Source organism: Setaria viridis, chromosome 8 (assembly GCF_005286985.2).
Source record: "Setaria viridis chromosome 8, Setaria_viridis_v4.0, whole genome shotgun sequence".
Classification (NCBI taxonomy): domain Eukaryota; kingdom Viridiplantae; phylum Streptophyta; class Magnoliopsida; order Poales; family Poaceae; genus Setaria; species Setaria viridis.
Window position 1 is genome coordinate 24329463 of NC_048270.2, and position 21058 is coordinate 24350520.

Below are 21058 nucleotides of genomic sequence, written 5' to 3' on the forward strand. Positions count from 1 at the left end.
CGGGCGGCGCGTCGAGGTGCGGGCATAAGAGCAAGGAGAGTGGCTAGTATGTCGGATGCGATCATACCAGCACTAAAGCACCGGATCCCATCAGAACTCCGAAGTTAAGCGTGCTTGGGCGAGAGTAGTACTAGGATGGGTGACCTACTGGGAAGTCCTCGTGTTGCATTCCTTTTTTTTTATTATTATTTTTCGGGGTTCTTCTGTCCTTCCATTTCGCCGCATTCCTCGGACATTTTCGGGCTTTTCCTCGTGCGCTCGTGGTCGGACGGATAAAACGGTGAGGCGACCCGCACGGAGGACCTTGGATGCGGGGCCCACGCGGCTCGGGCGGCGCGTCGAGGTGCGGGCATAAGAGCAAGGAGAGTGGCTAGTATGTCGGATGCGATCATACCAGCACTAAAGCACCGGATCCCATCAGAACTCCGAAGTTAAGCGTGCTTGGGCGAGAGTAGTACTAGGATGGGTGACCTCCTGGGAAGTCCTCGTGTTGCATTCCTTTTTTTTTATTATTATTGTTCTGTCCTTCCATTTCGCCGCATTCCTCGGACATTTTCGGGCTTTTCCTCGTGCGCTCGTGGTCGGACGGATAAAACGGTGAGGCGACCCGCACGGAGGACCTTGGATGCGGGGCCCACGCGGCTCGGGCGGCGCGTCGAGGTGCGGGCATAAGAGCAAGGAGAGTGGCTAGTATGTCGGATGCGATCATACCAGCACTAAAGCACCGGATCCCATCAGAACTCCGAAGTTAAGCGTGCTTGGGCGAGAGTAGTACTAGGATGGGTGACCTCTTGGGAAGTCCTCGTGTTGCATTCCTTTTTTTTTATTATTATTGTTCTGTCCTTCCATTTCGCCGCATTCCTCGGACATTTTCGGGCTTTTCCTCGTGCGCTCGTGGTCGGACGGATAAAACGGTGAGGCGACCCGCACGGAGGACCTTGGATGCGGGGCCCACGCGGCTCGGGCGGCGCGTCGAGGTGCGGGCATAAGAGCAAGGAGAGTGGCTAGTATGTCGGATGCGATCATACCAGCACTAAAGCACCGGATCCCATCAGAACTTCGAAGTTAAGCGTGCTTGGGCGAGAGTAGTACTAGGATGGGTGACCTCCTGGGAAGTCCTCGTGTTGCATTCCTTTTTTATTATTATTATTGTTCTGTCCTTCCATTTCGCCGCATTCCTCGGACATTTTCGGGCTTTTCCTCGTGCGCTCGTGGTCGGACGGATAAAACGGTGAGGCGACCCGCACGGAGGACCTTGGATGCGGGGCCCACGCGGCTCGGGCGGCGCGTCGAGGTGCGGGCATAAGAGCAAGGAGAGTGGCTAGTATGTCGGATGCGATCATACCAGCACTAAAGCACCGGATCCCATCAGAACTCCGAAGTTAAGCGTGCTTGGGCGAGAGTAGTACTAGGATGGGTGACCTCCTAGGAAGTCCTCGTGTTGCATTCCTTTTTTTTTATTATTATTGTTCTGTCCTTCCATTTCGCCGCATTCCTCGGACATTTTCGGGCTTTTCCTCGTGCGCTCGTGGTCGGACGGATAAAACGGTGAGGCGACCCGCACGGAGGACCTTGGATGCGGGGCCCACGCGGCTCGGGCGGCGCGTCGAGGTGCGGGCATAAGAGCAAGGAGAGTGGCTAGTATGTCGGATGCGATCATACCAGCACTAAAGCACCGGATCCCATCAGAACTCCGAAGTTAAGCGTGCTTGGGCGAGAGTAGTACTAGGATGGGTGACCTACTGGGAAGTCCTCGTGTTGCATTCCTTTTTTTTTATTATTATTTTTCGGGGTTCTTCTGTCCTTCCATTTCGCCGCATTCCTCGGACATTTTCGGGCTTTTCCTCGTGCGCTCGTGGTCGGACGGATAAAACGGTGAGGCGACCCGCACGGAGGACCTTGGATGCGGGGCCCACGCGGCTCGGGCGGCGCGTCGAGGTTCGGGCATAAGAGCAAGGAGAGTGGCTAGTATGTCGGATGCGATCATACCAGCACTAAAGCACCGGATCCCATCAGAACTCCGAAGTTAAGCGTGCTTGGGCGAGAGTAGTACTAGGATGGGTGACCTCCTGGGAAGTCCTCGTGTTGCATTCCTTTTTTTTTATTATTATTGTTCTGTCCTTCCATTTCGCCGCATTCCTCGGACATTTTCGGGCTTTTCCTCGTGCGCTCGTGGTCGGACGGATAAAACGGTGAGGCGACCCGCACGGAGGACCTTGGATGCGGGGCCCACGCGGCTCGGGCGGCGCGTCGAGGTGCGGGCATAAGAGCAAGGAGAGTGGCTAGTATGTCGGATGCGATCATACCAGCACTAAAGCACCGGATCCCATCAGAACTCCGAAGTTAAGCGTGCTTGGGCGAGAGTAGTACTAGGATGGGTGACCTCCTGGGAAGTCCTCGTGTTGCATTCCTTTTTTTTTTATTATTATTGTTCTGTCCTTCCATTTCGCCGCATTCCTCGGACATTTTCGGGCTTTTCCTCGTGCGCTCGTGGTCGGACGGATAAAACGGTGAGGCGACCCGCACGGAGGACCTTGGATGCGGGGCCCACGCGGCTCGGGCGGCGCGTCGAGGTGCGGGCATAAGAGCAAGGAGAGTGGCTAGTATGTCGGATGCGATCATACCAGCACTAAAGCACCGGATCCCATCAGAACTCCGAAGTTAAGCGCGCTTGGGCGAGAGTAGTACTAGGATGGGTGACCTCCTGGGAAGTCCTCGTGTTGCATTCCTTTTTTTTTTATTATTATTGTTCTGTCCTTCCATTTCGCCGCATTCCTCGGACATTTTCGGGCTTTTCCTCGTGCGCTCGTGGTCGGACGGATAAAACGGTGAGGCGACCCGCACGGAGGACCTTGGATGCGGGGCCCACGCGGCTCGGGCGGCGCGTCGAGGTGCGGGCATAAGAGCAAGGAGAGTGGCTAGTATGTCGGATGCGATCATACCAGCACTAAAGCACCGGATCCCATCAGAACTCCGAAGTTAAGCGTGCTTGGGCGAGAGTAGTACTAGGATGGGTGACCTCCTGGGAAGTCCTCGTGTTGCATTCCTTTTTTTTTATTATTATTGTTCTGTCCTTCCATTTCGCCGCATTCCTCGGACATTTTCGGGCTTTTCCTCGTGCGCTCGTGGTCGGACGGATAAAACGGTGAGGCGACCCGCACGGAGGACCTTGGATGCGGGGCCCACGCGGCTCGGGCGGCGCGTCGAGGTGCGGGCATAAGAGCAAGGAGAGTGGCTAGTATGTCGGATGCGATCATACCAGCACTAAAGCACCGGATCCCATCAGAACTCCGAAGTTAAGCGTGCTTGGGCGAGAGTAGTACTAGGATGGGTGACCTCCTGGGAAGTCCTCGTGTTGCATTCCTTTTTTATTATTATTATTGTTCTGTCCTTCCATTTCGCCGCATTCCTCGGACATTTTCGGGCTTTTCCTCGTGCGCTCGTGGTCGGACGGATAAAACGGTGAGGCGACCCGCACGGAGGACCTTGGATGCGGGGCCCACGCGGCTCGGGCGGCGCGTCGAGGTGCGGGCATAAGAGCAAGGAGAGTGGCTAGTATGTCGGATGCGATCATACCAGCACTAAAGCACCGGATCCCATCAGAACTCCGAAGTTAAGCGTGCTTGGGCGAGAGTAGTACTAGGATGGGTGACCTCCTGGGAAGTCCTCGTGTTGCATTCCTTTTTTTTTATTATTATTGTTCTGTCCTTCCATTTCGCCGCATTCCTCGGACATTTTCGGGCTTTTCCTCGTGCGCTCGTGGTCGGACGGATAAAACGGTGAGGCGACCCGCACGGAGGACCTTGGATGCGGGGCCCACGCGGCTCGGGCGGCGCGTCGAGGTGCGGGCATAAGAGCAAGGAGAGTGGCTAGTATGTCGGATGCGATCATACCAGCACTAAAGCACCGGATCCCATCAGAACTCCGAAGTTAAGCGTGCTTGGGCGAGAGTAGTACTAGGATGGGTGACCTCTTGGGAAGTCCTCGTGTTGCATTCCTTTTTTTTTATTATTATTGTTCTGTCCTTCCATTTCGCCGCATTCCTCGGACATTTTCGGGCTTTTCCTCGTGCGCTCGTGGTCGGACGGATAAAACGGTGAGGCGACCCGCACGGAGGACCTTGGATGCGGGGCCCACGCGGCTCGGGCGGCGCGTCGAGGTGCGGGCATAAGAGCAAGGAGAGTGGCTAGTATGTCGGATGCGATCATATCAGCACTAAAGCACCGGATCCCATCAGAACTTCGAAGTTAAGCGTGCTTGGGCGAGAGTAGTACTAGGATGGGTGACCTCCTGGGAAGTCCTCGTGTTGCATTCCTTTTTTATTATTATTATTGTTCTGTCCTTCCATTTCGCCGCATTCCTCGGACATTTTCGGGCTTTTCCTCGTGCGCTCGTGGTCGGACGGATAAAACGGTGAGGCGACCCGCACGGAGGACCTTGGATGCGGGGCCCACGCGGCTCGGGCGGCGCGTCGAGGTGCGGGCATAAGAGCAAGGAGAGTGGCTAGTATGTCGGATGCGATCATACCAGCACTAAAGCACCGGATCCCATCAGAACTCCGAAGTTAAGCGTGCTTGGGAACTCCGAAGTTAAGCGTGCTTGGGCGAGAGTAGTACTAGGATGGGTGACCTCCTGGGAAGTCCTCGTGTTGCATTCCTTTTTTTTTATTATTATTGTTCTGTCCTTCCATTTCGCCGCATTCCTCGGACATTTTCGGGCTTTTCCTCGTGCGCTCGTGGTCGGACGGATAAAACGGTGAGGCGACCCGCACGGAGGACCTTGGATGCGGGGCCCACGCGGCTCGGGCGGCGCGTCGAGGTGCGGGCATAAGAGCAAGGAGAGTGGCTAGTATGTCGGATGCGATCATACCAGCACTAAAGCACCGGATCCCATTAGAACTCCGAAGTTAAGCGTGCTTGGGCGAGAGTAGTACTAGGATGGGTGACCTCCTAGGAAGTCCTCGTGTTGCATTCCTTTTTTTTTATTATTATTGTTCTGTCCTTCCATTTCGCCGCATTCCTCGGACATTTTCGGGCTTTTCCTCGTGCGCTCGTGGTCGGACGGATAAAACGGTGAGGCGACCCGCACGGAGGACCTTGGATGCGGGGCCCACGCGGCTCGGGCGGCGCGTCGAGGTGCGGGCATAAGAGCAAGGAGAGTGGCTAGTATGTCGGATGCGATCATACCAGCACTAAAGCACCGGATCCCATCAGAACTCCGAAGTTAAGCGTGCTTGGGCGAGAGTAGTACTAGGATGGGTGACCTACTGGGAAGTCCTCGTGTTGCATTCCTTTTTTTTTATTATTATTTTTCGGGGTTCTTCTGTCCTTCCATTTCGCCGCATTCCTCGGACATTTTCGGGCTTTTCCTCGTGCGCTCGTGGTCGGACGGATAAAACGGTGAGGCGACCCGCACGGAGGACCTTGGATGCGGGGCCCACGCGGCTCGGGCGGCGCGTCGAGGTTCGGTCATAAGAGCAAGGAGAGTGGCTAGTATGTCGGATGCGATCATACCAGCACTAAAGCACCGGATCCCATCAGAACTCCGAAGTTAAGCGTGCTTGGGCGAGAGTAGTACTAGGATGGGTGACCTCCTGGGAAGTCCTCGTGTTGCATTCCTTTTTTTTTATTATTATTGTTCTGTCCTTCCATTTCGCCGCATTCCTCGGACATTTTCGGGCTTTTCCTCGTGCGCTCGTGGTCGGACGGATAAAACGGTGAGGCGACCCGCACGGAGGACCTTGGATGCGGGGCCCACGCGGCTCGGGCGGCGCGTCGAGGTGCGGGCATAAGAGCAAGGAGAGTGGCTAGTATGTCGGATGCGATCATACCAGCACTAAAGCACCGGATCCCATCAGAACTCCGAAGTTAAGCGTGCTTGGGCGAGAGTAGTACTAGGATGGGTGACCTCCTGGGAAGTCCTCGTGTTGCATTCCTTTTTTTTTATTATTATTGTTCTGTCCTTCCATTTCGCCGCATTCCTCGGACATTTTCGGGCTTTTCCTCGTGCGCTCGTGGTCGGACGGATAAAATGGTGAGGCGACCCGCACGGAGGACCTTGGATGCGGGGCCCACGCGGCTCGGGCGGCGCGTCGAGGTGCGGGCATAAGAGCAAGGAGAGTGGCTAGTATGTCGGATGCGATCATACCAGGACTAAAGCACCGGATCCCATCAGAACTCCGAAGTTAAGCGTGCTTGGGCGAGAGTAGTACTAGGATGGGTGACCTCCTGGGAAGTCCTCGTGTTGCATTCCTTTTTTATTATTATTATTGTTCTGTCCTTCCATTTCGCCGCATTCCTCGGACATTTTCGGGCTTTTCCTCGTGCGCTCGTGGTCGGACGGATAAAACGGTGAGGCGACCCGCACGGAGGACCTTGGATGCGGGGCCCACGCGGCTCGGGCGGCGCGTCGAGGTGCGGGCATAAGAGCAAGGAGAGTGGCTAGTATGTCGGATGCGATCATACCAGCACTAAAGCACCGGATCCCATCAGAACTCCGAAGTTAAGCGTGCTTGGGCGAGAGTAGTACTAGGATGGGTGACCTCCTGGGAAGTCCTCGTGTTGCATTCCTTTTTTTTATTATTATTGTTCTCTCCTTCCATTTCGCCGCATTCCTCGGACATTTTCGGGCTTTTCCTCGTGCGCTCGTGGTCGGACGGATAAAACGGTGAGGCGACCCGCACGGAGGACCTTGGATGCGGGGCCCACGCGGCTCGGGCGGCGCGTCGAGGTGCGGGCATAAGAGCAAGGAGAGTGGCTAGTATGTCGGATGCGATCATACCAGCACTAAAGCACCGGATCCCATCAGAACTCCGAAGTTAAGCGTGCTTGGGCGAGAGTAGTACTAGGATGGGTGACCTACTGGGAAGTCCTCGTGTTGCATTCCTTTTTTTTATTATTATTGTTCTCTCCTTCCATTTCGCCGCATTCCTCGGACATTTTCGGGCTTTTCCTCGTGCGCTCGTGGTCGGACGGATAAAACGGTGAGGCGACCCGCACGGAGGACCTTGGATGCGGGGCCCACGCGGCTCGGGCGGCGCGTCGAGGTGCGGGCATAAGAGCAAGGAGAGTGGCTAGTATGTCGGATGCGATCATACCAGCACTAAAGCACCGGATCCCATCAGAACTCCGAAGTTAAGCGTGCTTGGGCGAGAGTAGTACTAGGATGGGTGACCTACTGGGAAGTCCTCGTGTTGCATTCCTTTTTTTTTATTATTATTTTTCGGGGTTCTTCTGTCCTTCCATTTCGCCGCATTCCTCGGACATTTTCGGGCTTTTCCTCGTGCGCTCGTGGTCGGACGGATAAAACGGTGAGGCGACCCGCACGGAGGACCTTGGATGCGGGGCCCACGCGGCTCGGGCGGCGCGTCGAGGTGCGGGCATAAGAGCAAGGAGAGTGGCTAGTATGTCGGATGCGATCATACCAGCACTAAAGCACCGGATCCCATCAGAACTCCGAAGTTAAGCGTGCTTGGGCGAGAGTAGTACTAGGATGGGTGACCTCCTGGGAAGTCCTCGTGTTGCATTCCTTTTTTTTTATTATTATTGTTCTGTCCTTCCATTTCGCCGCATTCCTCGGACATTTTCGGGCTTTTCCTCGTGCGCTCGTGGTCGGACGGATAAAACGGTGAGGCGACCCGCACGGAGGACCTTGGATGCGGGGCCCACGCGGCTCGGGCGGCGCGTCGAGGTGCGGGCATAAGAGCAAGGAGAGTGGCTAGTATGTCGGATGCGATCATACCAGCACTAAAGCACCGGATCCCATTAGAACTCCGAAGTTAAGCGTGCTTGGGCGAGAGTAGTACTAGGATGGGTGACCTCCTGGGAAGTCCTCGTGTTGCATTCCTTTTTTTTTATTATTATTTTTCGGGGTTCTTCTGTCCTTCCATTTCGCCGCATTCCTCGGACATTTTCGGGCTTTTCCTCGTGCGCTCGTGGTCGGACGGATAAAACGGTGAGGCGACCCGGACGGAGGACCTTGGATGCGGGGCCCACGCGGCTCGGGCGGCGCGTCGAGGTGCGGGCATAAGAGCAAGGAGAGTGGCTAGTATGTCGGATGCGATCATACCAGCACTAAAGCACCGGATCCCATCAGAACTCCGAAGTTAAGCGTGCTTGGGAACTCCGAAGTTAAGCGTGCTTGGGCGAGAGTAGTACTAGGATGGGTGACCTCCTGGGAAGTCCTCGTGTTGCATTCCTTTTTTTTTATTATTATTGTTCTGTCCTTCCATTTCGCCGCATTCCTCGGACATTTTCGGGCTTTTCCTCGTGCGCTCGTGGTCGGACGGATAAAACGGTGAGGCGACCCGCACGGAGGACCTTGGATGCGGGGCCCACGCGGCTCGGGCGGCGCGTCGAGGTGCGGGCATAAGAGCAAGGAGAGTGGCTAGTATGTCGGATGCGATCATACCAGGACTAAAGCACCGGATCCCATCAGAACTCCGAAGTTAAGCGTGCTTGGGCGAGAGTAGTACTAGGATGGGTGACCTCCTGGGAAGTCCTCGTGTTGCATTCCTTTTTTATTATTATTATTGTTCTGTCCTTCCATTTCGCCGCATTCCTCGGACATTTTCGGGCTTTTCCTCGTGCGCTCGTGGTCGGACGGATAAAACGGTGAGGCGACCCGCACGGAGGACCTTGGATGCGGGGCCCACGCGGCTCGGGCGGCGCGTCGAGGTGCGGGCATAAGAGCAAGGAGAGTGGCTAGTATGTCGGATGCGATCATACCAGCACTAAAGCACCGGATCCCATCAGAACTCCGAAGTTAAGCGTGCTTGGGCGAGAGTAGTACTAGGATGGGTGACCTCCTGGGAAGTCCTCGTGTTGCATTCCTTTTTATTATTATTATTGTTCTGTCCTTCCATTTCGCCGCATTCCTCGGACATTTTCGGGCTTTTCCTCGTGCGCTCGTGGTCGGACGGATAAAACGGTGAGGCGACCCGCACGGAGGACCTTGGATGCGGGGCCCACGCGGCTCGGGCGGCGCGTCGAGGTGCGGGCATAAGAGCAAGGAGAGTGGCTAGTATGTCGGATGCGATCATACCAGCACTAAAGCACCGGATCCCATCAGAACTCCGAAGTTAAGCGTGCTTGGGCGAGAGTAGTACTAGGATGGGTGACCTACTGGGAAGTCCTCGTGTTGCATTCCTTTTTTTTTATTATTATTTTTCGGGGTTCTTCTGTCCTTCCATTTCGCCGCATTCCTCGGACATTTTCGGGCTTTTCCTCGTGCGCTCGTGGTCGGACGGATAAAACGGTGAGGCGACCCGCACGGAGGACCTTGGATGCAGGGCCCACGCGGCTCGGGCGGCGCGTCGAGGTGCGGGCATAAGAGCAAGGAGAGTGGCTAGTATGTCGGATGCGATCATACCAGCACTAAAGCACCGGATCCCATCAGAACTCCGAAGTTAAGCGTGCTTGGGCGAGAGTAGTACTAGGATGGGTGACCTCCTGGGAAGTCCTCGTGTTGCATTCCTTTTTTTTTATTATTATTGTTCTGTCCTTCCATTTCGCCGCATTCCTCGGACATTTTCGGGCTTTTCCTCGTGCGCTCGTGGTCGGACGGATAAAACGGTGAGGCGACCCGCACGGAGGACCTTGGATGCGGGGCCCACGCGGCTCGGGCGGCGCGTCGAGGTGCGGGCATAAGAGCAAGGAGAGTGGCTAGTATGTCGGATGCGATCATACCAGCACTAAAGCACCGGATCCCATTAGAACTCCGAAGTTAAGCGTGCTTGGGCGAGAGTAGTACTAGGATGGGTGACCTCCTGGGAAGTCCTCGTGTTGCATTCCTTTTTTTTTATTATTATTTTTCGGGGTTCTTCTGTCCTTCCATTTCGCCGCATTCCTCGGACATTTTCGGGCTTTTCCTCGTGCGCTCGTGGTCGGACGGATAAAACGGTGAGGCGACCCGCACGGAGGACCTTGGATGCGGGGCCCACGCGGCTCGGGCGGCGCGTCGAGGTGCGGGCATAAGAGCAAGGAGAGTGGCTAGTATGTCGGATGCGATCATACCAGCACTAAAGCACCGGATCCCATCAGAACTCCGAAGTTAAGCGTGCTTGGGAACTCCGAAGTTAAGCGTGCTTGGGCGAGAGTAGTACTAGGATGGGTGACCTCCTGGGAAGTCCTCGTGTTGCATTCCTTTTTTTTTATTATTATTGTTCTGTCCTTCCATTTCGCCGCATTCCTCGGACATTTTCGGGCTTTTCCTCGTGCGCTCGTGGTCGGACGGATAAAACGGTGAGGCGACCCGCACGGAGGACCTTGGATGCGGGGCCCACGCGGCTCGGGCGGCGCGTCGAGGTGCGGGCATAAGAGCAAGGAGAGTGGCTAGTATGTCGGATGCGATCATACCAGGACTAAAGCACCGGATCCCATCAGAACTCCGAAGTTAAGCGTGCTTGGGCGAGAGTAGTACTAGGATGGGTGACCTCCTGGGAAGTCCTCGTGTTGCATTCCTTTTTTATTATTATTATTGTTCTGTCCTTCCATTTCGCCGCATTCCTCGGACATTTTCGGGCTTTTCCTCGTGCGCTCGTGGTCGGACGGATAAAACGGTGAGGCGACCCGCACGGAGGACCTTGGATGCGGGGCCCACGCGGCTCGGGCGGCGCGTCGAGGTGCGGGCATAAGAGCAAGGAGAGTGGCTAGTATGTCGGATGCGATCATACCAGCACTAAAGCACCGGATCCCATCAGAACTCCGAAGTTAAGCGTGCTTGGGAACTCCGAAGTTAAGCGTGCTTGGGCGAGAGTAGTACTAGGATGGGTGACCTCCTGGGAAGTCCTCGTGTTGCATTCCTTTTTTTTTATTATTATTGTTCTGTCCTTCCATTTCGCCGCATTCCTCGGACATTTTCGGGCTTTTCCTCGTGCGCTCGTGGTCGGACGGATAAAACGGTGAGGCGACCCGCACGGAGGACCTTGGATGCGGGGCCCACGCGGCTCGGGCGGCGCGTCGAGGTGCGGGCATAAGAGCAAGGAGAGTGGCTAGTATGTCGGATGCGATCATACCAGGACTAAAGCACCGAATCCCATCAGAACTCCGAAGTTAAGCGTGCTTGGGCGAGAGTAGTACTAGGATGGGTGACCTCCTGGGAAGTCCTCGTGTTGCATTCCTTTTTTATTATTATTATTGTTCTGTCCTTCCATTTCGCCGCATTCCTCGGACATTTTCGGGCTTTTCCTCGTGCGCTCGTGGTCGGACGGATAAAACGGTGAGGCGACCCGCACGGAGGACCTTGGATGCGGGGCCCACGCGGCTCGGGCGGCGCGTCGAGGTGCGGGCATAAGAGCAAGGAGAGTGGCTAGTATGTCGGATGCGATCATACCAGCACTAAAGCACCGGATCCCATCAGAACTCCGAAGTTAAGCGTGCTTGGGCGAGAGTAGTACTAGGATGGGTGACCTCCTGGGAAGTCCTCGTGTTGCATTCCTTTTTTTTATTATTATTGTTCTGTCCTTCCATTTCGCCGCATTCCTCGGACATTTTCGGGCTTTTCCTCGTGCGCTCGTGGTCGGACGGATAAAACGGTGAGGCGACCCGCACGGAGGACCTTGGATGCGGGGCCCACGCGGCTCGGGCGGCGCGTCGAGGTGCGGGCATAAGAGCAAGGAGAGTGGCTAGTATGTCGGATGCGATCATACCAGCACTAAAGCACCGGATCCCATCAGAACTCCGAAGTTAAGCGTGCTTGGGCGAGAGTAGTACTAGGATGGGTGACCTACTGGGAAGTCCTCGTGTTGCATTCCTTTTTTTTTATTATTATTTTTCGGGGTTCTTCTGTCCTTCCATTTCGCCGCATTCCTCGGACATTTTCGGGCTTTTCCTCGTGCGCTCGTGGTCGGACGGATAAAACGGTGAGGCGACCCGCACGGAGGACCTTGGATGCGGGGCCCACGCGGCTCGGGCGGCGCGTCGAGGTGCGGGCATAAGAGCAAGGAGAGTGGCTAGTATGTCGGATGCGATCATACCAGCACTAAAGCACCGGATCCCATCAGAACTCCGAAGTTAAGCGTGCTTGGGCGAGAGTAGTACTAGGATGGGTGACCTCCTGGGAAGTCCTCGTGTTGCATTCCTTTTTTTTTATTATTATTGTTCTGTCCTTCCATTTCGCCGCATTCCTCGGACATTTTCGGGCTTTTCCTCGTGCGCTCGTGGTCGGACGGATAAAACGGTGAGGCGACCCGCACGGAGGACCTTGGATGCGGGGCCCACGCGGCTCGGGCGGCGCGTCGAGGTGCGGGCATAAGAGCAAGGAGAGTGGCTAGTATGTCGGATGCGATCATACCAGCACTAAAGCACCGGATCCCATCAGAACTCCGAAGTTAAGCGTGCTTGGGCGAGAGTAGTACTAGGATGGGTGACCTCCTGGGAAGTCCTCGTGTTGCATTCCTTTTTTTTTTATTATTATTGTTCTGTCCTTCCATTTCGCCGCATTCCTCGGACATTTTCGGGCTTTTCCTCGTGCGCTCGTGGTCGGACGGATAAAACGGTGAGGACCTTGGATGCGGGGCCCACGCGGCTCGGGCGGCGCGTCGAGGTGCGGGCATAAGAGCAAGGAGAGTGGCTAGTATGTCGGATGCGATCATACCAGCACTAAAGCACCGGATCCCATCAGAACTCCGAAGTTAAGCGTGCTTGGGCGAGAGTAGTACTAGGATGGGTGACCTCCTGGGAAGTCCTCGTGTTGCATTCCTTTTTTTTTATTATTATTGTTCTGTCCTTCCATTTCGCCGCATTCCTCGGACATTTTCGGGCTTTTCCTCGTGCGCTCGTGGTCGGACGGATAAAACGGTGAGGCGACCCGCACGGAGGACCTTGGATGCGGGGCCCACGCGGCTCGGGCGGCGCGTCGAGGTGCGGGCATAAGAGCAAGGAGAGTGGCTAGTATGTCGGATGCGATCATACCAGCACTAAAGCACCGGATCCCATCAGAACTCCGAAGTTAAGCGTGCTTGGGCGAGAGTAGTACTAGGATGGGTGACCTCCTGGGAAGTCCTCGTGTTGCATTCCTTTTTTTTTATTATTATTTTTCGGGGTTCTTCTGTCCTTCCATTTCGCCGCATTCCTCGGACATTTTCGGGCTTTTCCTCGTGCGCTCGTGGTCGGACGGATAAAACGGTGAGGCGACCCGCACGGAGGACCTTGGATGCGGGGCCCACGCGGCTCGGGCGGCGCGTCGAGGTGCGGGCATAAGAGCAAGGAGAGTGGCTAGTACGTCGGATGCGATCATACCAGCACTAAAGCACCGGATCCCATCAGAACTCCGAAGTTAAGCGTGCTTGGGCGAGAGTAGTACTAGGATGGGTGACCTCCTGGGAAGTCCTCGTGTTGCATTCCTATTTTTTTATTATTATTGTTCTGTCCTTCCATTTCGCCGCATTCCTCGGACATTTTCGGGCTTTTCCTCGTGCGCTCGTGGTCGGACGGATAAAACGGTGAGGCGACCCGCACGGAGGACCTTGGATGCGGGGCCCACGCGGCTCGGGCGGCGCGTCGAGGTGCGGGCATAAGAGCAAGGAGAGTGGCTAGTATGTCGGATGCGATCATACCAGCACTAAAGCACCGGATCCCATCAGAACTCCGAAGTTAAGCGTGCTTGGGCGAGAGTAGTACTAGGATGGGTGACCTCCTGGGAAGTCCTCGTGTTGCATTCCTTTTTTTTTATTATTATTGTTCTGTCCTTCCATTTCGCCGCATTCCTCGGACATTTTCGGGCTTTTCCTCGTGCGCTCGTGGTCGGACGGATAAAACGGTGAGGCGACCCGCACGGAGGACCTTGGATGCGGGGCCCACGCGGCTCGGGCGGCGCGTCGAGGTGCGGGCATAAGAGCAAGGAGAGTGGCTAGTATGTCGGATGCGATCATACCAGCACTAAAGCACCGGATCCCATCAGAACTCCGAAGTTAAGCGTGCTTGGGCGAGAGTAGTACTAGGATGGGTGACCTACTGGGAAGTCCTCGTGTTGCATTCCTTTTTTTTTATTATTATTTTTCGGGGTTGTTCTGTCCTTCCATTTCGCCGCATTCCTCGGACATTTTCGGGCTTTTCCTCGTGCGCTCGTGGTCGGACGGATAAAACGGTGAGGCGACCCGCACGGAGGACCTTGGATGCGGGGCCCACGCGGCTCGGGCGGCGCGTCGAGGTGCGGGCATAAGAGCAAGGAGAGTGGCTAGTATGTCGGATGCGATCATACCAGCACTAAAGCACCGGATCCCATCAGAACTCCGAAGTTAAGCGTGCTTGGGCGAGAGTAGTACTAGGATGGGTGACCTCCTGGGAAGTCCTCGTGTTGCATTCCTTTTTTTTTATTATTATTTTTCGGGGTTCTTCTGTCCTTCCATTTCGCCGCATTCCTCGGACATTTTCGGGCTTTTCCTCGTGCGCTCGTGGTCGGACGGATAAAACGGTGAGGCGACCCGCACGGAGGACCTTGGATGCGGGGCCCACGCGGCTCGGGCGGCGCGTCGAGGTGCGGGCATAAGAGCAAGGAGAGTGGCTAGTATGTCGGATGCGATCATACCAGCACTAAAGCACCGGATCCCATCAGAACTTCGAAGTTAAGCGTACTTGGGCGAGAGTAGTACTAGGATGGGTGACCTCCTGGGAAGTCCTCGTGTTGCATTCCTTTTTTTTTATTATTATTGTTCTGTCCTTCCATTTCGCCGCATTCCTCGGACATTTTCGGGCTTTTCCTCGTGCGCTCGTGGTCGGACGGATAAAACGGTGAGGCGACCCGCACGGAGGACCTTGGATGCGGGGCCCACGCGGCTCGGGCGGCGCGTCGAGGTGCGGGCATAAGAGCAAGGAGAGTGGCTAGTATGTCGGATGCGATCATACCAGCACTAAAGCACCGGATCCCATCAGAACTCCGAAGTTAAGCGTGCTTGGGCGAGAGTAGTACTAGGATGGGTGACCTCCTGGGAAGTCCTCGTGTTGCATTCCTTTTTTTTTATTATTATTTTTCGGGGTTGTTCTGTCCTTCCATTTCGCCGCATTCCTCGGACATTTTCGGGCTTTTCCTCGTGCGCTCGTGGTCGGACGGATAAAACGGTGAGGCGACCCGCACGGAGGACCTTGGATGCGGGGCCCACGCGGCTCGGGCGGCGCGTCGAGGTGCGGGCATAAGAGCAAGGAGAGTGGCTAGTATGTCGGATGCGATCATACCAGCACTAAAGCACCGGATCCCATCAGAACTCCGAAGTTAAGCGTGCTTGGGCGAGAGTAGTACTAGGATGGGTGACCTCCTGGGAAGTCCTCGTGTTGCATTCCTTTTTTTTTATTATTATTTTTCGGGGTTCTTCTGTCCTTCCATTTCGCCGCATTCCTCGGACATTTTCGGGCTTTTCCTCGTGCGCTCGTGGTCGGACGGATAAAACGGTGAGGCGACCCGCACGGAGGACCTTGGATGCGGGGCCCACGCGGCTCGGGCGGCGCGTCGAGGTGCGGGCATAAGAGCAAGGAGAGTGGCTAGTATGTCGGATGCGATCATACCAGCACTAAAGCACCGGATCCCATCAGAACTCCGAAGTTAAGCGTGCTTGGGCGAGAGTAGTACTAGGATGGGTGACCTCCTGGGAAGTCCTCGTGTTGCATTCCTTTTTTTTATTATTATTGTTCTGTCCTTCCATTTCGCCGCATTCCTCGGACATTTTCGGGCTTTTCCTCGTGCGCTCGTGGTCGGACGGATAAAACGGTGAGGCGACCCGCACGGAGGACCTTGGATGCGGGGCCCACGCGGCTCGGGCGGCGCGTCGAGGTGCGGGCATAAGAGCAAGGAGAGTGGCTAGTATGTCGGATGCGATCATACCAGCACTAAAGCACCGGATCCCATCAGAACTCCGAAGTTAAGCGTGCTTGGGCGAGAGTAGTACTAGGATGGGTGACCTCCTGGGAAGTCCTCGTGTTGCATTCCTTTTTTTTTATTATTATTGTTCTGTCCTTCCATTTCGCCGCATTCCTCGGACATTTTCGGGCTTTTCCTCGTGCGCTCGTGGTCGGACGGATAAAACGGTGAGGCGACCCGCACGGAGGACCTTGGATGCGGGGCCCACGCGGCTCGGGCGGCGCGTCGAGGTGCGGGCATAAGAGCAAGGAGAGTGGCTAGTATGTCGGATGCGATCATACCAGCACTAAAGCACCGGATCCCATCAGAACTCCGAAGTTAAGCGTGCTTGGGCGAGAGTAGTAGTAGGATGGGTGACCTCCTGGGAAGTCCTCGTGTTGCATTCCTTTTTTTTTATTATTATTGTTCTGTCCTTCCATTTCGCCACATTCCTCGGACATTTTCGGGCTTTTCCTCGTGCGCTCGTGGTCGGACGGATAAAACGGTGAGGCGACCCGCACGGAGGACCTTGGATGCGGGGCCCACGCGGCTCGGGCGGCGCGTCGAGGTGCGGGCATAAGAGCAAGGAGAGTGGCTAGTACGTCGGATGCGATCATACCAGCACTAAAGCACCGGATCCCATCAGAACTCCGAAGTTAAGCGTGCTTGGGCGAGAGTAGTACTAGGATGGGTGACCTCCTGGGAAGTCCTCGTGTTGCATTCCTATTTTTTTATTATTATTGTTCTGTCCTTCCATTTCGCCGCATTCCTCGGACATTTTCGGGCTTTTCCTCGTGCGCTCGTGGTCGGACGGATAAAACGGTGAGGCGACCCGCACGGAGGACCTTGGATGCGGGGATGCGATCATACCAGCACTAAAGCACCGGATCCCATCAGAACTCCGAAGTTAAGCGTGCTTGGGCGAGAGTAGTACTAGGATGGGTGACCTCCTGGGAAGTCCTCGTGTTGCATTCCTTTTTTTTTATTATTATTGTTCTGTCCTTCCATTTCGCCGCATTCCTCGGACATTTTCGGGCTTTTCCTCGTGCGCTCGTGGTCGGACGGATAAAACGGTGAGGCGACCCGCACGGAGGACCTTGGATGCGGGGCCCACGCGGCTCGGGCGGCGCGTCGAGGTGCGGGCATAAGAGCAAGGAGAGTGGCTAGTATGTCGGATGCGATCATACCAGCACTAAAGCACCGGATCCCATCAGAACTCCGAAGTTAAGCGTGCTTGGGCGAGAGTAGTACTAGAATGGGTGACCTCCTGGGAAGTCCTCGTGTTGCATTCCTTTTTTTTTATTATTATTGTTCTGTCCTTCCATTTCGCCGCATTCCTCGGACATTTTCGGGCTTTTCCTCGTGCGCTCGTGGTCGGACGGATAAAACGGTGAGGACCTTGGATGCGGGGCCCACGCGGCTCGGGCGGCGCGTCGAGGTGCGGGCATAAGAGCAAGGAGAGTGGCTAGTATGTCGGATGCGATCATACCAGCACTAAAGCACCGGATCCCATCAGAACTCCGAAGTTAAGCGTGCTTGGGCGAGAGTAGTACTAGGATGGGTGACCTCCTGGGAAGTCCTCGTGTTGCATTCCTTTTTTTTTATTATTATTGTTCTGTCCTTCCATTTCGCCGCATTCCTCGGACATTTTCGGGCTTTTCCTCGTGCGCTCGTGGTCGGACGGATAAAACGGTGAGGCGACCCGCACGGAGGACCTTGGATGCGGGGCCCACGCGGCTCGGGCGGCGCGTCGAGGTGCGGGCATAAGAGCAAGGAGAGTGGCTAGTATGTCGGATGCGATCATACCAGCACTAAAGCACCGGATCCCATCAGAACTCCGAAGTTAAGCGTGCTTGGGCGAGAGTAGTACTAGGATGGGTGACCTCCTGGGAAGTCCTCGTGTTGCATTCCTTTTTTTTTATTATTATTGTTCTGTCCTTCCATTTCGCCGCATTCCTCGGACATTTTCGGGCTTTTCCTCGTGCGCTCGTGGTCGGACGGATAAAACGGTGAGGCGACCCGCACGGAGGACCTTGGATGCGGGGCCCACGCGGCTCGGGCGGCGCGTCGAGGTGCGGGCATAAGAGCAAGGAGAGTGGCTAGTATGTCGGATGCGATCATACCAGCACTAAAGCACCGGATCCCATCAGAACTCCGAAGTTAAGCGTGCTTGGGCGAGAGTAGTACTAGAATGGGTGACCTCCTGGGAAGTCCTCGTGTTGCATTCCTTTTTTTTTATTATTATTGTTCTGTCCTTCCATTTCGCCGCATTCCTCGGACATTTTCGGGCTTTTCCTCGTGCGCTCGTGGTCGGACGGATAAAACGGTGAGGACCTTGGATGCGGGGCCCACGCGGCTCGGGCGGCGCGTCGAGGTGCGGGCATAAGAGCAAGGAGAGTGGCTAGTATGTCGGATGCGATCATACCAGCACTAAAGCACCGGATCCCATCAGAACTCCGAAGTTAAGCGTGCTTGGGCGAGAGTAGTACTAGGATGGGTGACCTCCTGGGAAGTCCTCGTGTTGCATTCCTTTTTTTTTATTATTATTGTTCTGTCCTTCCATTTCGCCGCATTCCTCGGACATTTTCGGGCTTTTCCTCGTGCGCTCGTGGTCGGACGGATAAAACGGTGAGGCGACCCGCACGGAGGACCTTGGATGCGGGGCCCACGCGGCTCGGGCGGCGCGTCGAGGTGCGGGCATAAGAGCAAGGAGAGTGGCTAGTATGTCGGATGCGATCATACCAGCACTAAAGCACCGGATCCCATCAGAACTCCGAAGTTAAGCGTGCTTGGGCGAGAGTAGTACTAGGATGGGTGACCTCCTGGGAAGTCCTCGTGTTGCATTCCTTTTTTTTTATTATTATTGTTCTGTCCTTCCATTTCGCCGCATTCCTCGGACATTTTCGGGCTTTTCCTCGTGCGCTCGTGGTCGGACGGATAAAACGGTGAGGCGACCCGCACGGAGGACCTTGGATGCGGGGCCCACGCGGCTCGGGCGGCGCGTCGAGGTGCGGGCATAAGAGCAAGGAGAGTGGCTAGTATGTCGGATGCGATCATACCAGCACTAAAGCACCGGATCCCATCAGAACTCCAAAGTTAAGCGTGCTTGGGCGAGAGTAGTACTAGGATGGGTGACCTCCTGGGAAGTCCTCGTGTTGCATTCCTTTTTTTTTATTATTATTGTTCTGTCCTTCCATTTCGCCGCATTCCTCGGACATTTTCGGGCTTTTCCTCGTGCGCTCGTGGTCGGACGGATAAAACGGTGAGGCGACCCGCACGGAGGACCTTGGATGCGGGGATGCGATCATACCAGCACTAAAGCACCGGATCCCATCAGAACTCCGAAGTTAAGCGTGCTTGGGCGAGAGTAGTACTAGGATGGGTGACCTCCTGGGAAGTCCTCGTGTTGCATTCCTTTTTTTTTATTATTATTGTTCTGTCCTTCCATTTCGCCGCATTCCTCGGACATTTTCGGGCTTTTCCTCGTGCGCTCGTGGTCGGACGGATAAAACGGTGAGGCGACCCGCACGGAGGACCTTGGATGCGGGGCCCACGCGGCTCGGGCGGCGCGTCGAGGTGCGGGCATAAGAGCAAGGAGAGTGGCTAGTATGTCGGATGCGATCATACCAGCACTAAAGCACCGGATCCCATCAGAACTCCGAAGTTAAGCGTGCTTGGGCGAGAGTAGTACTAGAATGGGTGACCTCCTGGGAAGTCCTCGTGTTGCATTCCTTTTTTTTTATTATTATTGTTCTGTCCTTCCATTTCGCCGCATTCCTCGGACATTTTCGGGCTTTTCCTCGTGCGCTCGTGGTCGGACGGATAAAACGGTGAGGACCTTGGATGCGGGGCCCACGCGGCTCGGGCGGCGCGTCGAGGTGCGGGCATAAGAGCAAGGAGAGTGGCTAGTATGTCGGATGCGATCATACCAGCACTAAAGCACCGGATCCCATCAGAACTCCGAAGTTAAGCGTGCTTGGGCGAGAGTAGTACTAGGATGGGTGACCTCCTGGGAAGTCCTCGTGTTGCATTCCTTTTTTTTTATTATTATTGTTCTGTCCTTCCATTTCGCCGCATTCCTCGGACATTTTCGGGCTTTTCCTCGTGCGCTCGTGGTCGGACGGATAAAACGGTGAGGCGACCCGCACGGAGGACCTTGGATGCGGGGCCCACGCGGCTCGGGCGGCGCGTCGAGGTGCGGGCATAAGAGCAAGGAGAGTGGCTAGTATGTCGGATGCGATCATACCAGCACTAAAGCACCGGATCCCATCAGAACTCCGAAGTTAAGCGTGCTTGGGCGAGAGTAGTACTAGGATGGGTGACCTCCTGGGAAGTCCTCGTGTTGCATTCCTATTTTTTTATTATTATTGTTCTGTCCTTCCATTTCGCCGCATTCCTCGGACATTTTCGGGCTTTTCCTCGTGCGCTCGTGGTCGGACGGATAAAACGGTGAGGCGACCCGCACGGAGGACCTTGGATGCGGGGATGCGATCATACCAGCACTAAAGCACCGGATCCCATCAGAACTCCGAAGTTAAGCGTGCTTGGGCGAGAGTAGTACTAGGATGGGTGACCTCCTGGGAAGTCCTCGTGTTGCATTCCTTTTTTTTTATTATTATTGTTCTGTCCTTCCATTTCGCCGCATTCCTCGGACATTTTCGGGCTTTTCCTCGTGCGCTCGTGGTCGGACGGATAAAACGGTGAGGCGACCCGCACGGAGGACCTTGGATGCGGGGCCCACGCGGCTCGGGCGGCGCGTCGAGGTGCGGGCATAAGAGCAAGGAGAGTGGCTAGTATGTCGGATGCGATCATACCAGCACTAAAGCACCGGATCCCATCAGAACTCCGAAGTTAAGCGTGCTTGGGCGAGAGTAGTACTAGAATGGGTGACCTCCTGGGAAGTCCTCGTGTTGCATTCCTTTTTTTTTATTATTATTGTTCTGTCCTTCCATTTCGCCGCATTCCTCGGACATTTTCGGGCTTTTCCTCGTGCGCTCGTGGTCGGACGGATAAAACGGTGAGGACCTTGGATGCGGGGCCCACGCGGCTCGGGCGGCGCGTCGAGGTGCGGGCATAAGAGCAAGGAGAGTGGCTAGTATGTCGGATGCGATCATACCAGCACTAAAGCACCGGATCCCATCAGAACTCCGAAGTTAAGCGTGCTTGGGCGAGAGTAGTACTAGGATGGGTGACCTCCTGGGAAGTCCTCGTGTTGCATTCCTTTTTTTTT

General features: G+C 55.4%; 63 non-coding genes and 4 pseudogenes across 63 annotated transcripts; all 67 read left to right on the forward strand.

The window, feature by feature from the left end:
• Positions 1 to 53: 53 nt before the first annotated feature.
• Positions 54 to 172, forward strand: LOC140220368 (5S ribosomal RNA). The gene has a single exon (XR_011896321.1). It is a non-coding gene; the product is annotated as a 5S ribosomal RNA (ribosomal RNA).
• Positions 173 to 380: 208 nt separating this feature from the next.
• Positions 381 to 499, forward strand: LOC140220900 (5S ribosomal RNA). The gene has a single exon (XR_011896789.1). It is a non-coding gene; the product is annotated as a 5S ribosomal RNA (ribosomal RNA).
• Positions 500 to 697: 198 nt separating this feature from the next.
• Positions 698 to 816, forward strand: LOC140221059 (5S ribosomal RNA). Its single transcript, XR_011896950.1, has one exon. It is a non-coding gene; the product is annotated as a 5S ribosomal RNA (ribosomal RNA).
• Positions 817 to 1014: 198 nt separating this feature from the next.
• Positions 1015 to 1133, forward strand: LOC140220426 (5S ribosomal RNA). Its single transcript, XR_011896379.1, has one exon. It is a non-coding gene; the product is annotated as a 5S ribosomal RNA (ribosomal RNA).
• A 198-nt stretch (positions 1134 to 1331) lies between these two features.
• On the forward strand, positions 1332 to 1450 carry LOC140220376 (5S ribosomal RNA). Its single transcript, XR_011896329.1, has one exon. It is a non-coding gene; the product is annotated as a 5S ribosomal RNA (ribosomal RNA).
• Positions 1451 to 1648: 198 nt separating this feature from the next.
• On the forward strand, positions 1649 to 1767 carry LOC140220369 (5S ribosomal RNA). The gene has a single exon (XR_011896322.1). It is a non-coding gene; the product is annotated as a 5S ribosomal RNA (ribosomal RNA).
• Positions 1768 to 1975: 208 nt separating this feature from the next.
• Positions 1976 to 2094, forward strand: LOC140220901 (5S ribosomal RNA). The gene has a single exon (XR_011896790.1). It is a non-coding gene; the product is annotated as a 5S ribosomal RNA (ribosomal RNA).
• A 198-nt stretch (positions 2095 to 2292) lies between these two features.
• On the forward strand, positions 2293 to 2411 carry LOC140220902 (5S ribosomal RNA). The gene has a single exon (XR_011896791.1). It is a non-coding gene; the product is annotated as a 5S ribosomal RNA (ribosomal RNA).
• Positions 2412 to 2610: 199 nt separating this feature from the next.
• LOC140220443 (5S ribosomal RNA) lies at positions 2611 to 2729 on the forward strand. The gene has a single exon (XR_011896396.1). It is a non-coding gene; the product is annotated as a 5S ribosomal RNA (ribosomal RNA).
• A 199-nt stretch (positions 2730 to 2928) lies between these two features.
• On the forward strand, positions 2929 to 3047 carry LOC140220903 (5S ribosomal RNA). Its single transcript, XR_011896792.1, has one exon. It is a non-coding gene; the product is annotated as a 5S ribosomal RNA (ribosomal RNA).
• Positions 3048 to 3245: 198 nt separating this feature from the next.
• On the forward strand, positions 3246 to 3364 carry LOC140220904 (5S ribosomal RNA). Its single transcript, XR_011896793.1, has one exon. It is a non-coding gene; the product is annotated as a 5S ribosomal RNA (ribosomal RNA).
• Positions 3365 to 3562: 198 nt separating this feature from the next.
• LOC140220905 (5S ribosomal RNA) lies at positions 3563 to 3681 on the forward strand. The gene has a single exon (XR_011896794.1). It is a non-coding gene; the product is annotated as a 5S ribosomal RNA (ribosomal RNA).
• Positions 3682 to 3879: 198 nt separating this feature from the next.
• LOC140221060 (5S ribosomal RNA) lies at positions 3880 to 3998 on the forward strand. The gene has a single exon (XR_011896951.1). It is a non-coding gene; the product is annotated as a 5S ribosomal RNA (ribosomal RNA).
• Positions 3999 to 4196: 198 nt separating this feature from the next.
• Positions 4197 to 4315, forward strand: LOC140220501 (5S ribosomal RNA). The gene has a single exon (XR_011896453.1). It is a non-coding gene; the product is annotated as a 5S ribosomal RNA (ribosomal RNA).
• A 198-nt stretch (positions 4316 to 4513) lies between these two features.
• On the forward strand, positions 4514 to 4657 carry LOC140220570 (5S ribosomal RNA; annotated as a pseudogene).
• Positions 4658 to 4855: 198 nt separating this feature from the next.
• Positions 4856 to 4974, forward strand: LOC140220432 (5S ribosomal RNA). Its single transcript, XR_011896385.1, has one exon. It is a non-coding gene; the product is annotated as a 5S ribosomal RNA (ribosomal RNA).
• A 198-nt stretch (positions 4975 to 5172) lies between these two features.
• Positions 5173 to 5291, forward strand: LOC140220370 (5S ribosomal RNA). Its single transcript, XR_011896323.1, has one exon. It is a non-coding gene; the product is annotated as a 5S ribosomal RNA (ribosomal RNA).
• Positions 5292 to 5499: 208 nt separating this feature from the next.
• LOC140220906 (5S ribosomal RNA) lies at positions 5500 to 5618 on the forward strand. Its single transcript, XR_011896795.1, has one exon. It is a non-coding gene; the product is annotated as a 5S ribosomal RNA (ribosomal RNA).
• A 198-nt stretch (positions 5619 to 5816) lies between these two features.
• Positions 5817 to 5935, forward strand: LOC140220907 (5S ribosomal RNA). Its single transcript, XR_011896796.1, has one exon. It is a non-coding gene; the product is annotated as a 5S ribosomal RNA (ribosomal RNA).
• Positions 5936 to 6133: 198 nt separating this feature from the next.
• Positions 6134 to 6252, forward strand: LOC140220434 (5S ribosomal RNA). The gene has a single exon (XR_011896387.1). It is a non-coding gene; the product is annotated as a 5S ribosomal RNA (ribosomal RNA).
• Positions 6253 to 6450: 198 nt separating this feature from the next.
• Positions 6451 to 6569, forward strand: LOC140220908 (5S ribosomal RNA). The gene has a single exon (XR_011896797.1). It is a non-coding gene; the product is annotated as a 5S ribosomal RNA (ribosomal RNA).
• A 197-nt stretch (positions 6570 to 6766) lies between these two features.
• On the forward strand, positions 6767 to 6885 carry LOC140220371 (5S ribosomal RNA). The gene has a single exon (XR_011896324.1). It is a non-coding gene; the product is annotated as a 5S ribosomal RNA (ribosomal RNA).
• A 197-nt stretch (positions 6886 to 7082) lies between these two features.
• On the forward strand, positions 7083 to 7201 carry LOC140220372 (5S ribosomal RNA). Its single transcript, XR_011896325.1, has one exon. It is a non-coding gene; the product is annotated as a 5S ribosomal RNA (ribosomal RNA).
• A 208-nt stretch (positions 7202 to 7409) lies between these two features.
• LOC140220909 (5S ribosomal RNA) lies at positions 7410 to 7528 on the forward strand. The gene has a single exon (XR_011896798.1). It is a non-coding gene; the product is annotated as a 5S ribosomal RNA (ribosomal RNA).
• Positions 7529 to 7726: 198 nt separating this feature from the next.
• On the forward strand, positions 7727 to 7845 carry LOC140221067 (5S ribosomal RNA). Its single transcript, XR_011896958.1, has one exon. It is a non-coding gene; the product is annotated as a 5S ribosomal RNA (ribosomal RNA).
• A 208-nt stretch (positions 7846 to 8053) lies between these two features.
• On the forward strand, positions 8054 to 8197 carry LOC140220571 (5S ribosomal RNA; annotated as a pseudogene).
• Positions 8198 to 8395: 198 nt separating this feature from the next.
• Positions 8396 to 8514, forward strand: LOC140220435 (5S ribosomal RNA). The gene has a single exon (XR_011896388.1). It is a non-coding gene; the product is annotated as a 5S ribosomal RNA (ribosomal RNA).
• A 198-nt stretch (positions 8515 to 8712) lies between these two features.
• On the forward strand, positions 8713 to 8831 carry LOC140220910 (5S ribosomal RNA). Its single transcript, XR_011896799.1, has one exon. It is a non-coding gene; the product is annotated as a 5S ribosomal RNA (ribosomal RNA).
• A 197-nt stretch (positions 8832 to 9028) lies between these two features.
• LOC140220373 (5S ribosomal RNA) lies at positions 9029 to 9147 on the forward strand. The gene has a single exon (XR_011896326.1). It is a non-coding gene; the product is annotated as a 5S ribosomal RNA (ribosomal RNA).
• A 208-nt stretch (positions 9148 to 9355) lies between these two features.
• On the forward strand, positions 9356 to 9474 carry LOC140220911 (5S ribosomal RNA). The gene has a single exon (XR_011896800.1). It is a non-coding gene; the product is annotated as a 5S ribosomal RNA (ribosomal RNA).
• Positions 9475 to 9672: 198 nt separating this feature from the next.
• Positions 9673 to 9791, forward strand: LOC140221068 (5S ribosomal RNA). Its single transcript, XR_011896959.1, has one exon. It is a non-coding gene; the product is annotated as a 5S ribosomal RNA (ribosomal RNA).
• A 208-nt stretch (positions 9792 to 9999) lies between these two features.
• LOC140220572 (5S ribosomal RNA) lies at positions 10000 to 10143 on the forward strand (annotated as a pseudogene).
• Positions 10144 to 10341: 198 nt separating this feature from the next.
• Positions 10342 to 10460, forward strand: LOC140220436 (5S ribosomal RNA). The gene has a single exon (XR_011896389.1). It is a non-coding gene; the product is annotated as a 5S ribosomal RNA (ribosomal RNA).
• A 198-nt stretch (positions 10461 to 10658) lies between these two features.
• Positions 10659 to 10802, forward strand: LOC140220573 (5S ribosomal RNA; annotated as a pseudogene).
• Positions 10803 to 11000: 198 nt separating this feature from the next.
• LOC140220555 (5S ribosomal RNA) lies at positions 11001 to 11119 on the forward strand. Its single transcript, XR_011896507.1, has one exon. It is a non-coding gene; the product is annotated as a 5S ribosomal RNA (ribosomal RNA).
• A 198-nt stretch (positions 11120 to 11317) lies between these two features.
• LOC140220912 (5S ribosomal RNA) lies at positions 11318 to 11436 on the forward strand. Its single transcript, XR_011896801.1, has one exon. It is a non-coding gene; the product is annotated as a 5S ribosomal RNA (ribosomal RNA).
• Positions 11437 to 11633: 197 nt separating this feature from the next.
• On the forward strand, positions 11634 to 11752 carry LOC140220374 (5S ribosomal RNA). Its single transcript, XR_011896327.1, has one exon. It is a non-coding gene; the product is annotated as a 5S ribosomal RNA (ribosomal RNA).
• A 208-nt stretch (positions 11753 to 11960) lies between these two features.
• Positions 11961 to 12079, forward strand: LOC140220913 (5S ribosomal RNA). The gene has a single exon (XR_011896802.1). It is a non-coding gene; the product is annotated as a 5S ribosomal RNA (ribosomal RNA).
• A 198-nt stretch (positions 12080 to 12277) lies between these two features.
• LOC140220914 (5S ribosomal RNA) lies at positions 12278 to 12396 on the forward strand. Its single transcript, XR_011896803.1, has one exon. It is a non-coding gene; the product is annotated as a 5S ribosomal RNA (ribosomal RNA).
• A 184-nt stretch (positions 12397 to 12580) lies between these two features.
• LOC140220915 (5S ribosomal RNA) lies at positions 12581 to 12699 on the forward strand. The gene has a single exon (XR_011896804.1). It is a non-coding gene; the product is annotated as a 5S ribosomal RNA (ribosomal RNA).
• A 198-nt stretch (positions 12700 to 12897) lies between these two features.
• LOC140220916 (5S ribosomal RNA) lies at positions 12898 to 13016 on the forward strand. Its single transcript, XR_011896805.1, has one exon. It is a non-coding gene; the product is annotated as a 5S ribosomal RNA (ribosomal RNA).
• Positions 13017 to 13224: 208 nt separating this feature from the next.
• On the forward strand, positions 13225 to 13343 carry LOC140220917 (5S ribosomal RNA). Its single transcript, XR_011896806.1, has one exon. It is a non-coding gene; the product is annotated as a 5S ribosomal RNA (ribosomal RNA).
• Positions 13344 to 13541: 198 nt separating this feature from the next.
• LOC140220918 (5S ribosomal RNA) lies at positions 13542 to 13660 on the forward strand. The gene has a single exon (XR_011896807.1). It is a non-coding gene; the product is annotated as a 5S ribosomal RNA (ribosomal RNA).
• A 198-nt stretch (positions 13661 to 13858) lies between these two features.
• On the forward strand, positions 13859 to 13977 carry LOC140220375 (5S ribosomal RNA). The gene has a single exon (XR_011896328.1). It is a non-coding gene; the product is annotated as a 5S ribosomal RNA (ribosomal RNA).
• A 208-nt stretch (positions 13978 to 14185) lies between these two features.
• LOC140220919 (5S ribosomal RNA) lies at positions 14186 to 14304 on the forward strand. The gene has a single exon (XR_011896808.1). It is a non-coding gene; the product is annotated as a 5S ribosomal RNA (ribosomal RNA).
• Positions 14305 to 14512: 208 nt separating this feature from the next.
• Positions 14513 to 14631, forward strand: LOC140220531 (5S ribosomal RNA). The gene has a single exon (XR_011896484.1). It is a non-coding gene; the product is annotated as a 5S ribosomal RNA (ribosomal RNA).
• A 198-nt stretch (positions 14632 to 14829) lies between these two features.
• Positions 14830 to 14948, forward strand: LOC140220920 (5S ribosomal RNA). The gene has a single exon (XR_011896809.1). It is a non-coding gene; the product is annotated as a 5S ribosomal RNA (ribosomal RNA).
• A 208-nt stretch (positions 14949 to 15156) lies between these two features.
• On the forward strand, positions 15157 to 15275 carry LOC140220921 (5S ribosomal RNA). Its single transcript, XR_011896810.1, has one exon. It is a non-coding gene; the product is annotated as a 5S ribosomal RNA (ribosomal RNA).
• Positions 15276 to 15483: 208 nt separating this feature from the next.
• LOC140220922 (5S ribosomal RNA) lies at positions 15484 to 15602 on the forward strand. Its single transcript, XR_011896811.1, has one exon. It is a non-coding gene; the product is annotated as a 5S ribosomal RNA (ribosomal RNA).
• A 197-nt stretch (positions 15603 to 15799) lies between these two features.
• LOC140220923 (5S ribosomal RNA) lies at positions 15800 to 15918 on the forward strand. Its single transcript, XR_011896812.1, has one exon. It is a non-coding gene; the product is annotated as a 5S ribosomal RNA (ribosomal RNA).
• A 198-nt stretch (positions 15919 to 16116) lies between these two features.
• Positions 16117 to 16235, forward strand: LOC140220412 (5S ribosomal RNA). Its single transcript, XR_011896365.1, has one exon. It is a non-coding gene; the product is annotated as a 5S ribosomal RNA (ribosomal RNA).
• Positions 16236 to 16433: 198 nt separating this feature from the next.
• LOC140220924 (5S ribosomal RNA) lies at positions 16434 to 16552 on the forward strand. The gene has a single exon (XR_011896813.1). It is a non-coding gene; the product is annotated as a 5S ribosomal RNA (ribosomal RNA).
• Positions 16553 to 16684: 132 nt separating this feature from the next.
• Positions 16685 to 16803, forward strand: LOC140220925 (5S ribosomal RNA). Its single transcript, XR_011896814.1, has one exon. It is a non-coding gene; the product is annotated as a 5S ribosomal RNA (ribosomal RNA).
• A 198-nt stretch (positions 16804 to 17001) lies between these two features.
• On the forward strand, positions 17002 to 17120 carry LOC140220351 (5S ribosomal RNA). The gene has a single exon (XR_011896304.1). It is a non-coding gene; the product is annotated as a 5S ribosomal RNA (ribosomal RNA).
• Positions 17121 to 17303: 183 nt separating this feature from the next.
• LOC140220926 (5S ribosomal RNA) lies at positions 17304 to 17422 on the forward strand. Its single transcript, XR_011896815.1, has one exon. It is a non-coding gene; the product is annotated as a 5S ribosomal RNA (ribosomal RNA).
• Positions 17423 to 17620: 198 nt separating this feature from the next.
• LOC140220927 (5S ribosomal RNA) lies at positions 17621 to 17739 on the forward strand. Its single transcript, XR_011896816.1, has one exon. It is a non-coding gene; the product is annotated as a 5S ribosomal RNA (ribosomal RNA).
• Positions 17740 to 17937: 198 nt separating this feature from the next.
• Positions 17938 to 18056, forward strand: LOC140220352 (5S ribosomal RNA). Its single transcript, XR_011896305.1, has one exon. It is a non-coding gene; the product is annotated as a 5S ribosomal RNA (ribosomal RNA).
• Positions 18057 to 18239: 183 nt separating this feature from the next.
• LOC140220928 (5S ribosomal RNA) lies at positions 18240 to 18358 on the forward strand. Its single transcript, XR_011896817.1, has one exon. It is a non-coding gene; the product is annotated as a 5S ribosomal RNA (ribosomal RNA).
• A 198-nt stretch (positions 18359 to 18556) lies between these two features.
• Positions 18557 to 18675, forward strand: LOC140220929 (5S ribosomal RNA). Its single transcript, XR_011896818.1, has one exon. It is a non-coding gene; the product is annotated as a 5S ribosomal RNA (ribosomal RNA).
• A 198-nt stretch (positions 18676 to 18873) lies between these two features.
• Positions 18874 to 18992, forward strand: LOC140220405 (5S ribosomal RNA). The gene has a single exon (XR_011896358.1). It is a non-coding gene; the product is annotated as a 5S ribosomal RNA (ribosomal RNA).
• Positions 18993 to 19124: 132 nt separating this feature from the next.
• Positions 19125 to 19243, forward strand: LOC140220930 (5S ribosomal RNA). Its single transcript, XR_011896819.1, has one exon. It is a non-coding gene; the product is annotated as a 5S ribosomal RNA (ribosomal RNA).
• Positions 19244 to 19441: 198 nt separating this feature from the next.
• LOC140220353 (5S ribosomal RNA) lies at positions 19442 to 19560 on the forward strand. The gene has a single exon (XR_011896306.1). It is a non-coding gene; the product is annotated as a 5S ribosomal RNA (ribosomal RNA).
• Positions 19561 to 19743: 183 nt separating this feature from the next.
• LOC140220931 (5S ribosomal RNA) lies at positions 19744 to 19862 on the forward strand. The gene has a single exon (XR_011896820.1). It is a non-coding gene; the product is annotated as a 5S ribosomal RNA (ribosomal RNA).
• Positions 19863 to 20060: 198 nt separating this feature from the next.
• On the forward strand, positions 20061 to 20179 carry LOC140220932 (5S ribosomal RNA). The gene has a single exon (XR_011896821.1). It is a non-coding gene; the product is annotated as a 5S ribosomal RNA (ribosomal RNA).
• A 132-nt stretch (positions 20180 to 20311) lies between these two features.
• LOC140220933 (5S ribosomal RNA) lies at positions 20312 to 20430 on the forward strand. Its single transcript, XR_011896822.1, has one exon. It is a non-coding gene; the product is annotated as a 5S ribosomal RNA (ribosomal RNA).
• A 198-nt stretch (positions 20431 to 20628) lies between these two features.
• Positions 20629 to 20747, forward strand: LOC140220354 (5S ribosomal RNA). The gene has a single exon (XR_011896307.1). It is a non-coding gene; the product is annotated as a 5S ribosomal RNA (ribosomal RNA).
• Positions 20748 to 20930: 183 nt separating this feature from the next.
• Positions 20931 to 21049, forward strand: LOC140220934 (5S ribosomal RNA). Its single transcript, XR_011896823.1, has one exon. It is a non-coding gene; the product is annotated as a 5S ribosomal RNA (ribosomal RNA).
• Positions 21050 to 21058: the final 9 nt, after the last annotated feature.